Source organism: Macrobrachium rosenbergii, chromosome 41 (assembly GCF_040412425.1).
Source record: "Macrobrachium rosenbergii isolate ZJJX-2024 chromosome 41, ASM4041242v1, whole genome shotgun sequence".
Lineage (NCBI taxonomy): Eukaryota > Metazoa > Arthropoda > Malacostraca > Decapoda > Palaemonidae > Macrobrachium > Macrobrachium rosenbergii.
In genome coordinates, this window is record NC_089781.1 from 82,330,691 (window position 1) to 82,343,106 (window position 12,416).

At 34.4% G+C, this 12,416-nt stretch overlaps 1 long non-coding RNA gene across 3 annotated transcripts in view; it reads right to left on the bottom strand.

The window, feature by feature from the left end:
- LOC136826935 (uncharacterized) overlaps positions 1-12,416 on the bottom strand; it is a 334,539-nt gene that overhangs the window by 99,754 nt on the left and 222,369 nt on the right. For all 3 annotated transcript variants that reach the window (XR_010849758.1, XR_010849760.1, XR_010849759.1), the window contains one exon: positions 8,415-8,601. This is a non-coding gene — a long non-coding RNA (uncharacterized lncRNA). The remainder of the gene's footprint in view (positions 1-8,414; positions 8,602-12,416) is intronic.

Consider the following 12,416-nt stretch of genomic DNA (forward strand, 5'->3'; position numbering starts at 1 on the left):
TAATGTAAAATATCGTTTCCGGTATTTCCAAAATATAATTTCTATTTTTGCTGTAAATGAGATTTTGAATTTTGTCGTTGGTTTCATGAATGTGCTTCCTACATGCGCCTTTCACAGAGAGAGAGAGAGAGAGAGAGAGAGAGAGAGAGAGAGAGAGAGAGAGAGAGAGAGAGGTCGTTGGGGAAGGGCTAAGGTTACACTTGTTTAACGCATTACAAATTAACGACTGTTAAGTCTTCCATCATGTGGTCCTGCCTTCACTACTACTACTACTACTACTACTACTGCTACTACTACTACTACTACTACTACTACTACTACTACTAATAATAATAATAATAATTCTTGGTTAATTTACATAGGATACTTTTTTATACTAATTTTAACTAACGTATATAATTTATATTTATTGTGCTTTATCGCTCCGTTCCAATTTGTTTCTTTTTAATCTTGAGTAATTTGTCAACACACTTGATTCCATTGAATAAAATTACAAGTTCTGTTAACTCTTGCTCAACATCAACTTAACCCTTCGTCTTTTCCCTCTTCTGTCAATCGTTTTTCGACCACTACTCAAGCATCCCTTCTTCTCGTAGATTATTTGATTTCTTTTCGAAATGAAGAACATCGAGTTACAAATTTCCCTTCTATACTGAACCTTTCCATAAAGTCAACTTTACATCCTTGAGCTGCTCAGCACTCCTAGGGGTCAAGGCTTCAGACTGGTTTACATAATTATTGTAAGTGCCAAGTAATTATCTATGAGCAAACAATCTCTTTAACTGCCATGATTTTACTCCCACTGTGGTAACGCAATTCCTTTCAATGCAAGAGCAAACCCTGTTACACAGTCATCCATGTATCAAAATCATCAATCAGCGATCTACTAATGCTGCTGCTTCTACTAACAAGCAGTATTTACTCATGGTGCTGCTGAATGCTAATTTCTACCTCCTCTGACTCTTACTAGCATATTCTATCTCCTGCTGCTACTAAGTTTGATCTATTATTGCTTTTACTACTACTTACTATTGGACTCCACTGCTTTACATTCTAACAACTACTACCTTCTGCTGCTGCTGTTGCTAATTTCTGTCTACTCTTACTTCTACAGCTACTTACTACTAGTCTTCATCGTTTTCCTGCTACCACCTATTACCTCGGCTGCAGTTGCTACTACATTCTAGAAAAACTAGCTTATTTGTTACCGACTCCTAACTTTTACTATTGCTGATACTGAGTACGAGCTATTATTCCCATGAACTCTCCTCCATTTATTTTCCTTCTCTTTTTTCCTCCTCCCTTCTTATTCTTCCCCATCAGCCTTCCCTCTTTTTTGACTCTTGACTGTCCTGTCTATCTTTGTTCATATTTTCTTCTCTTTCTTCTTTCAGCCATTTTCGTGATCAGAGACTTACCTTCTCCCCCTCTTCCTTCCCCCTCATTCATCATATTTTCCCCTCTTTCACTTCTTTCTCCTCTTTTAATCTTCTTCCTGTTATATCTAATTTTTTCATTATTTCTTAACCGTAGCTTCTGTTCTATCATCTCATTTTTCCACCAAGTAGTTCTTCCGCCCTCCCCTCTTCATCGGTTTTTTTCCTCTATCCTAATTTTTCTTCCTTCCTTCCTCTTAATTTTTCTAATTTTCTAATTCATTTTTCACAGTAGCCTTATTTTTACTTGTTTTCCATAACAGTTTTATCTTTCATATCTTTCATGCGTTTTTTTATGCCTGGCTTCTTCCACTCTCTTCATTTACCTTGTTTAATTTTTAAATTACCTTTTCTACCATGCCATCTCCACAACTACCCTGGACGAGATAACACTTTCAACAATTTATCTCAACTCCATTTTTCTAGCTCCCTTCAAATGTCTTAACGGGTAGCAATTATTATTATTATTATTATTATTATTATTATTATTATTATTATTATTATTATTATTATTATTCAGTAGATGAAGCCTATTCATACGGAACAAGCCCACAGGGGCCATTGACTTGAGATTCAAGCTTCTAAAGAATATGGTCTTCATTAAGAAGAAATAAGAGAAGTAAAGGGAAATACAGAAAGAGGAGATACCAATTATTAAAAGAGAAAAAAATAAATTAATAAATAGATAAATAGATAAAAATAACATCAAGAGGTTTTCATCACTGCTACAATTGACTTTCATTCATAATTCGTCATTTCATCACTTTCATCGCTACAGTCGACTTTCATTCATAATTCGTCATTTCATTGCTACAGCTGACTTTCATTCATAATTAGTTATTTCATTGCTATAGCTGACTTTCATTCATAATCCGTCATTTCACTGCTACAGTTGACTTTCATTCATAAGTCAAGTAACAGTTTCCTAAGGACTGAAATTTCAAATTTTAGTAGTACGGCGAACCTTTGAGGAATTTAACATGAGGTGAGCACCAGGTATTATGAGTTCGATTTCGGAATTATTTCTTGGTTGAAATAACAAAAGAAAATTCAAACAGTTGAACTCTAATGTTGGCTCGAATAATTCATTAGGTGGAAAGCAAACGGAACGGAAATCTGGTTTTCTAATCAGTCTATAATTAAATCATTCTACAAAAGCTCTTGATCTCGAGCAATTCCAGTGCTATGCATCCAATTAAAATAAATTCTATTTGAACAACTTAAAAAACCCATTTTTTTTATCGATATCTCCATCAGTCTTGAAATGTACGTAACGGTAAATAACCAACATTAGTGGAATTCTTTACGAAAAATTGGCTATAAAGCACTGAATATATGTATCGGTAAATAACCAACATTAGTGGAATTCTTTACGAAAAACTGGCTATAAAGCATCATTATACATAAATACATACATTTTATATATATATATATATATATATATATATATATATATATATATATATATATATATATATATATATATACATATATACATACGTATTGATGTTATAGACATCAACTCTGAACATTGTTGGAAAACAGTGTAATTTAGCTTAAATACTGTGTACACTATTTTTCTTAGGGATACAGTATCTTTATAAGAAGCTGTAAGTTACTAAAACGTGTTGGCCTTTTTCCATATTTCTTGTGAGAGTGGACTCGTAGATTCATTCATGTCCTAAAGGAGGTGGAAGTATTCCAGAACGTCTGGATAAAAATTAACTCATTGAAATTATGGTAGCAGGAGATGCATATATATGTATATGTATATGTATATGTCTATGTATATATATATATACATACATACACATATGTGTATATATATATACAGTATATATATATATTATATATATATATATATATATATATATATATATATATATATATATATATATATATATATATATATATATATATATATATATATATATATATAGAGGATTGAGGGCAGTGAAACAGACTGGTACATAAAAACATCTTTATTTTTTTGCCGACGTTTCAAGACAACTAGTCTCATTTTCAAGGCTGCAATAAAAGAATAAATGAGAATGAAAATGAGACTAGTTGTCTTGAAACGTCGGCAAAAATAAAGATGTTTTTATGTACCAGTCTGTTTCACTGCCCTCAATCCTTGATATGTCTGACTGATTTGCTGTCCTGCCTGTATCCCCTATATATATATATATATATATATATATATATATATATATATATATATATATATATATATATATATATATATATATATATATATATATATATATATATATATATAATTATGCATCTCCTGCTACCATAATTTCATTGAGTTAATTTTCTATCTAGACATTCTGGAGATAGTGAATCTATGAGTCCACACTCGCAAGAAATATGGAAAAAGGCCAACATGTTTTGCTAATTTACGGCTTCTTATAAAGAAACTGTATCCTTAAGAAAAATGGTGTATACAGTGTTTAAGATAAACTACACTGTTTTCCAATGATGTTTAAAGTTGATGTCTACTAACGCTATATTTACTGCCATACCAAAATACTTCAGCCTGTAAAGATTCAGATTAAACCATATTCTGCAAGTTCAAGAATAAAAACCTGGGGCTTATTTGAGTCATTATCTAGCATGTATGAACGTAAAGTCAAACAAATTTTCATTATTTAAGGAGAGCTTTATTGTCTATGTAAGTCTGGTATCCAGGACTGTTGAATGTGTTACGCAACTCACATTTCGCGCAAATATACAGCAACGGTATTCATGTCAAAATGCTTGTTTTACAGACATTACCCACTTCAAAAAGGAAGTATATCATTGTAACAATGACACATTTCACAGATTAACCTGCGACATCTGATGATGTGAATATGAAATGTCAAAAACTCCTGTTCCTCGGAAATGAAAACCGTCCGTAAAAAGTCTTGGAGCGCCTCTCCACGGGATGTTGCATTCGACAGCAGTGACTAAAACTCAAAGCAGAGTCTTAAATATTGATGCGTAAGGTTCGCGTGGGACAATGTTCAGGCACCAGTGGACTGACTGCCTGTCAAGTACTGTCGTTTAGTTTAACTGATGAATTCGCCTCCTGTCTTTTTTCCCCCCTTCTTTTTTTTCCCCAGAAATGGCTCCTTTTATTGTATGGACCTGCATAGCCAACTTCAATTGCTCTGCGAATTTAAAAAGTGCAGACATTTAAATTCCAACTCCACGTGAACATGTTGACAGTTGTAGGATTACCGTAAGAAAAAAAAACAACAAAACACAAAAAAAAGAGAGAGAGAGAGAGAGAGAGAGAGAGAGAGAGAGAGAGAGAGAGAGAGAGAGAGAGAAACTCGACCATGAGTCCTCATCCATGAATTACTCCGTCGCCGAAAGAGTGCATATTTTTCACTGCACTTGTCAAAGACTCGAATCAAGTCCCTCGGCCCCAGGATTATAAACATTTCTTAGAGCGCAGAATCTCGAAATGACAGCCAGTGTGGTCTCTCGCCTCAGCCTCAGAAGGTAAAAAATGAGCAACGGAGATTACTGATCCGAATGAATCAAATTCTCTTGTCAATGGATGAAAAATTATCTGTCGGAATTTAATTACAAGAGCTCACAAAAACAAACACTGTTTGTTTCTCTCTCTCTTCCTCCTCTCCAGTGCAACAGATTCAAGAATGAGACTCATCCTTTACTATTAAACTTAGTATTGTTGAATTTCCAACAAAAAGCGTCTTGTAACCAAATGTCACTGATTACAAAAACTCATTTTCTTTACAAAAAAAAAAAATTCATTACATTTCTGGGCCTACTTGCCCAACCCCTTTTTTAAAATGGCCACTGCAACTTACTTTGTCGATACAATAACCAATACACATAGCTAACGAATGTTTCTACCTGTTTTAGGCTACGTTTGGAAATATTTTGTTCGTATCTCACTTCGTTTAGCCTATTTTTCGTTATTCTCCCAGTTTATTTTACCATTCTTTCTTTCACTCGGCTTTTATTATTCCCTTTTTCAAGTTTATTTCGCCATTCTTTCATGCAATTTTATCATCATCTTTCGCTCAGCTTTTTTTTCTAAAGCATCATCTCACTCTGTGTATATGTGCATTACACTCACCTTGCCTATTCTTGATGAGGATTTTATCACATTTGGCTACTCCCTCTCTTTATCATCCCTTCTGTTATATCCCCCTGATTTTTCCCCGCTCTCCCCTAGCTATTCCATCCAATTTTACCCTATTCACTCATCCCTGCATGCCTTTTTTCCCCCCACCCTGCGATCTACATATATTTATCCACAGTTGACAGAAATTTTTGTTCCGAGACTATTCAGTATTTTTACCCTATGTTGTTATACAGTATACAGTTTTTTTCCCTCTCTCTGTCATTTCCCTCTCGCCCTCCCTTTGTAGTCGCAGATTTCAGCTTTTTTGTTACATCCACTCCCTTTGACGTATTTGACTCCTATTCGAACAATTCAACAATTATTTTACACCGTACCTGTTATTTTCTAGTCCGGTGATCCTCCTCCTACTCCTCTCTCTCTCTCTCTCTGTTTCTCCCCCTCTCTCTTTCTCTCTCTCTCTCTCTCTCTCTCTCTCTCTCTCTCGCTCTCGCTCTCTCTCTGCATCTACCTGTGTTTCATCTCGTTTCGTCATCTTTTTTCATCCCCCCTTAAATGGATTATCCGTTTTTGTTTCATATTTTCCCCTTTCTCACTTTACCTTTCGCTCCTCCTATGCCCCTCCCTAAAGCCTCTCCTCTTCTTCTCCTTCTTCATCTTTTCCTTCCTTCTCCTCCTCCTCCTCCTCCTCCTCCTCCTCTCCTCCACCTCCTCTTCCATCTTCTCCTCCTCCAAAATCCTCCCTAACTCTGTTCGTCGTAAAAAAAGAAACAATTTAATTAAAACCTTTATTTTTACGCAGTTTATTCAAGTTATCACAGGAATTGTTTTTTATGCCTTTTTATTAGCGGGGGAAATTTTTCACTATTTTAATGACTTTCACATGTAATCATATCCATGAGAGGGGTGACTCTGCCATTCTTCCACACTTTAACATTTTTTTCATATTTTTTCAGTATTTTTCTCCCTCCCCTTCTCTCGTTTCATGCATGTATACGTGTAAAAGCGCATCAAAAATATAATAACTCAAAACGCAGTAGCCTGGGAGCATTATATGCATCTCGCCGATATGAAACGGGAGTAACCATCGTTATCAGATGACATGCACATGACGGAAACGGTCGTCTCTGCCTCGTTATGGAAGCGTCCGGCTGCTTCGGCGCCCCCTCAAGGAATCGCTCTATTTCTTCTTAGATCGGTCATGAGGCTGACACCTTCGTCCTATGGGGAGCTAATGTCGATCAAATCATCCAGCAAGTGCATTTCCCTTGATTGGCTATAGTATATGCCTTTTAATGACATATTATTTCAAGTAACCAATCAGAATGGAGGAGGGCGGGGCTTCCCTTCCAAAGCCTAAAGACAGATGTGTTGTAAAGAGCTTATGGGTGGCAAAGCCACGCACAGGGAACCACCATTGGTATCACCGATAGCAGCCTCTCCGCTCTCTCTCTCCCTCTCTCACTGTGCCTCTGTCTCTATCTCTCTCTCTCGCAAATGATTCCTTCTCTCTCTAATTATGAGAATTACCTTTTTCTCTATTGCTGATAAACCTGTTTTCTCTTTCTCTCTCTCTCTCACACATACATCATAGTGATTTCTCTGTCTCAGCAAACATTTACACTTCTCTCTCTCTCTCTCCCTCTCTCTCTCTCTCCATAGAATTCTAACTCTGTGTCGCTCAGCGACTTCCTTTCGATCTGTGGGGGTCATAGTTTTACACAGAAATACGAAATATCTCCGCGCCACTTCATTACCCTCTCGTTTCTTTTTCACTTTCATCCAACACTTCGTATTTCGAAGACCTAGGTAGCCAGTCAGAACACTGGGTTAAGAATTAGTGTCTGTGCGTTTCTGTTTGTGTTGTGCGTATGCATACTCACGCGTGAAATAAAGCTTTTGCTCTTTGCAGCCGGTGTGTTTGTTTACGGTTTAATAATAAAAAGATGAGAGAGAGAGAGAGAGAGAGAGAGAGAGAGAGAGAGAGAGAGAGAGAGAGAGAGAGAGAAGCGAGGAAACTTGTCATTATGATGAGAGAAAAATCTTAGGCAGATATAATTATCACCATTAGACAGAGACGAGGATTAGTAATTTTACTCTTGTTATTTTTATTATCTACTGAAACCTTCTTTTCTGTAGGGAAGGTTTTTTAGAGAACCTCATGAGAGCAGTACAGTAAAGCTCGATATCTAGGTCAGAGTACAGAACAAGTGGTCTTCCTTTCACTGAAATTCCCTAAAAGTTCATGTCCCTTTGAAGTCAAGGCCCTTCATTTCTAAAACATCCCGAACGGAACAGAAAAACTCCACCAACTCAGTCTCTCCTAGACAGCATATCACTTTCTGGCCACTCACCTAAAAAATCTCTCCCTTCTTGGTCTCCCTACAAATCTATACCATACGATTCACTGATCAAACCTTTTCTAATTCTCATTATCTACAGCATCAACGTTCACTAATTCAAAATCTTAAAAATCTGAGAGTATTTTATGTGAAAATGTTTCACTCTTTGGTCTTCTCGTCTCAAGTATTCTGTAACATAACTGTCCTTCTTTCACATAAATCGCTTTATCTTATCATAGGCATGAAGGTGCCCAATTAACTGTTATTTAAGAACACGTTTAGAACTTGTTTTACTGTCATTCACCGTAACAAATCGAAATTTATACACATCAACAAACTGTGCAAGATTCAAGTACAAATACTCTACAAGCAGCATCCTTTACCATTCGTCTCAAGATATAAAATAAAATGTTCTCGGTATTTTGCTTGTAAATTTTGTTACGTTATTTAATACTGTCGTCCCTACTACTACTACTACTACTACTACTACTACTACTACTACTAACAATGAAAAATCAAGCTGTAAGGTACCTGGATGACTCTTAATCGTTGTTCAACATCAGGATGGATGGAAACCTTGAGCTTACTGAAGACTTCCATGAAAACAATACCACGGACAGATTGAAGGCGCAGATCATTTTTCATTTTCCAAACAGCAGAAGATGTTCTTAAAATGCATGATAGTTATTCAAGACCAGGTTACATCACAGAATTATCCCTGCAACAAACAATGTAGAACTTAAGATCTATCATCTTTTATTTTAAAAGGGAAAAATGTCAGAGATTTGCTGAAACTTCAATCAAGAAATTAAGAAAGCATGCAAGTAACTCTGTTTGTAAATTTTTATTCTGGCACAAAGAGTTCTCGAATGTTTTTGTGAAAATGACTTTTCATATTTCTCACAAAACTAACTGGTTTTCGGATAATTTCTCCAGTTTATTGATAGACACCGACCTAAATAAATAGTTATATTTCTGACCTTCAAGAAGTACACGGTAGTTGCTCGAATTAAACCCTCCAAACTTTGCATAGAAAATTTACGAAATCAAAATACCAAAATTTTATTTGGACAACACAATGTTACTTTAATTTGTCTTAGTACAGAAAACAGTTGAGTCAGTTCACTGCTTCTGCTTTTAAACATGTATTAGATATGACGAAAGACGGCTGATGTCGTCTTACTTTATCATTCACGTGAAATTAATTCTTGATGTACACAAGCGATTCTGTGAAATTCGAATGGAAACTAACACACAGATTACACAAAACATCTTTGGGAAAACTGGGATTAGAAGCATGTTGCACAGTTTCATAAGTCGTTAGATAGGTTCTACGAATTTCCCTTTGCGCAAAGATGAGAGGGAATAAAGAAAATAGAATTTCGAAAATAAATAATAGTCGAGAATTTCAACAGAAAAATTAACACAAGTTTTTATTAGAAAATTGCCGTTCAAAAAGAAAATTAAAAATGTACAGATAAAAAGTGAGTTTGACATGACAAATGAATGTCCTCAATAAAGCAAAATAATACAATGGAAACTGCGGGAATTTGAAAATACTTAAAGATTACAAATATACTGAAAAAAACCTGTTGCTGATGTGCAACAGTGACTACAAAGGTAGTGTTGCTGGCCCATTCTACATATGATACGTGATTTGGCATTGAAAACAAGGTTATTGTTTATGCATAGGTGCTACTTTCTTTGCACTGATCCAATCTCCTATGAATTGACCTACTGTTGCTAAAATTAGTGCATGGTGAAAATTATGGAAGACGAAATTAAACCCTAATAAAAATTAAAGTATGACTGATAGAAGCAGATACAGGACGTAGGAACCTCCTTGAAAGATTGTTTCTATACCTAGATGGCAATCATTAACAATTCTAGGTGGTGTAATTTTTTATTTGCAAATTTTAGGCGTCATTCTTGATTACATATTTACTTTTGAAAAACACATCTGGTTTACTTCTTCTTTAACTGCACAACAAACCAGTTTATTGAGACTTGTCTATGCTGAAGAAATGTTTTAATTCCCTTATTCTTACATGTTTTAAAAATTGTTCCCTTATTCGGTCTTCAGCAACTGACTTGCATCCTGAACTACCAAACAAAAACTTGAGTTTTAACAGTAATGTCCTTCAATTAGATCACTGTGTGTGCCGTATCAGATATTTCAAAATTCTGATCATCATTGAGATGTTCCCAGACTATACATCCACCACACAGAACTTGATATACAGTTGATTCTAACAGCTTTTTTTTTAAAGGTTTTATTCCGGTAGCGACCAAACTGTGGAATGATCTTTCTGGTCCTGTAGTTGAATCACTAGAACTTCAAAAATTCTAGCTTGATGCAAAAGCCTTTTAGCTGAGCAGGCATGTGTGTTTGTGTGTCCGTTCATGGTAATTAAGGTCACCTTGAAATTTAAAACGGTGTGAGGACATAGAAATAAATTATTCCGATTCATACGGATCTTGTAATTTAGAGAAATGCTGTTTTATACATATGCATACATACATACACACATTATGTATATATATATATATATATATATATATATATATATATATATTTGTATATATATAAACACATATATTTATATATATATGACAGATAGATAAGTCAATGTCATCTCTATCAAATCCAAAAAGGCGCACATCCGAATCCTTGCCAAGGTAAATTCCCTTATCAAATGTAATTCCTTTTGGGTGTGAATTATTCCCAACGATAAGCGAATTCGATATCAGTGGTATTTGTAATTTATTAGTTTGTGTATATAAATTTATATATACATACATATGCAGTATATATATATATATACATTATATATATAAATGTATATACAGACACTTGTATATATATAATTTTTATATATATACCGCATGTATATAAATATATGCTCTGACCGCCCTGCATTTTCATTGAAGGATAAAAATAATCCCCGTTATCCTGGTCTGACTTAAGATCACCAATCCTTCATTAAGAGAAACTACAATGCACTTTAAGAGGACACTAAAAGGATCATCGCAACGTGGCGCTTCTGTCTATTATCCCACTTCACTAACAATTAACTCAGAGTTGTACATTCTATACCCAAGCTCCAGTGGAGGTAGATTCACAGATGTAACATTCATATCCTCGAATAATGTCACTTACGAAAAATTCAAAGGTTTTTATGAGCTCCGCTGGTTTGTCATTGCTTGTCACGGAAGCACATGCATACGGATAAAATGCATAGCCTACCCATTCATACATAGATGCTTGCGCCATCTGATGAATATGTTGGGCTAATGCATACAAGCTTACGTCATCTGATAAATATGTTGGTCCTGGGCAATAGAACAAAAATACTTTTGCAAGTATTATTATTATTATTATTATTATTATTATTATTATTATTATTATTATTATTATTCACAAGCATAAAACTTTATGCCATGAAATTGCACAGAAAGATTCCACTGTGCATACATATCAGTAATGTATTTTAAGACTGGAATTTATAACCAACGTTGGATTATTATTATTATTATTATTATTATTATTATTATTATTATTATTATTGTTCCCAGTGAGCGCATATTCCTATGGAACAAGACAAAAGACTTTAAATCTGCACAAGAAACTTACTCATCCTGCAAAAATGTATTTATAAAAAGTCTACTGGATTTGATTTCCGAAATTTGACTTTCAAACTCTTGCCACTGAAATACTAAAAAAATCGGTTCACAAATGTAGGGATTCTTAGTGCAAATATAACTAAAAATTAATTAAGACTACTCATTCGACGATACATACACCTTTATATAAAGAATTTCATATAAGGTACAAGCATACTCCTTTTTAACAATTGTCACATTCAGCTTCTATCACTACTCGAAGTACGCAGAAGTGAAACATGTAAAAACTAAAATCTTGTACTTGATAATGTACGTCTACATTACCTTGTAAAACTATCAAAACATTGAGGAATTACAACTTTTGGTCATTACTATAGTCACATGGTACTGGGAAAAGAAACTTCACCAGCATTATGGAATGAAATTAGACCCTGAGGCTCCCAAAAGTTTTCTAAAATCACTTAAAAATACTGGAACAGATGCAAAGAAGCAGTTTTCATTAATACCGTTCTGTACTATCTTTAACACTCCAATGCCAATATCTTGGCATGGAATAAAGGTGTTTTATCCAAGGACGTTGAGGACCTAAAAAACTTAAACACATTAGTGTGCTACAGTATTGCAGAGGTTAATCATGCAATTACAACAAATAAAATTAAGTTTGAACTGTGAGGCAGGTTTTTCACGAATCAGTTATTGTCAACAAATAGTTTTCTTAAGAACCCATTCATTTTTTTCTGTGATAATAAAGAAGGCAATTACATCTGACATATGCACACACACACATTTTATATATATATATATATATATATATATATATATATATAAATAATGTATATATATATATATATATATATATATATATATATATATATATATATATATATATAAGTATGTATAACCGAACCA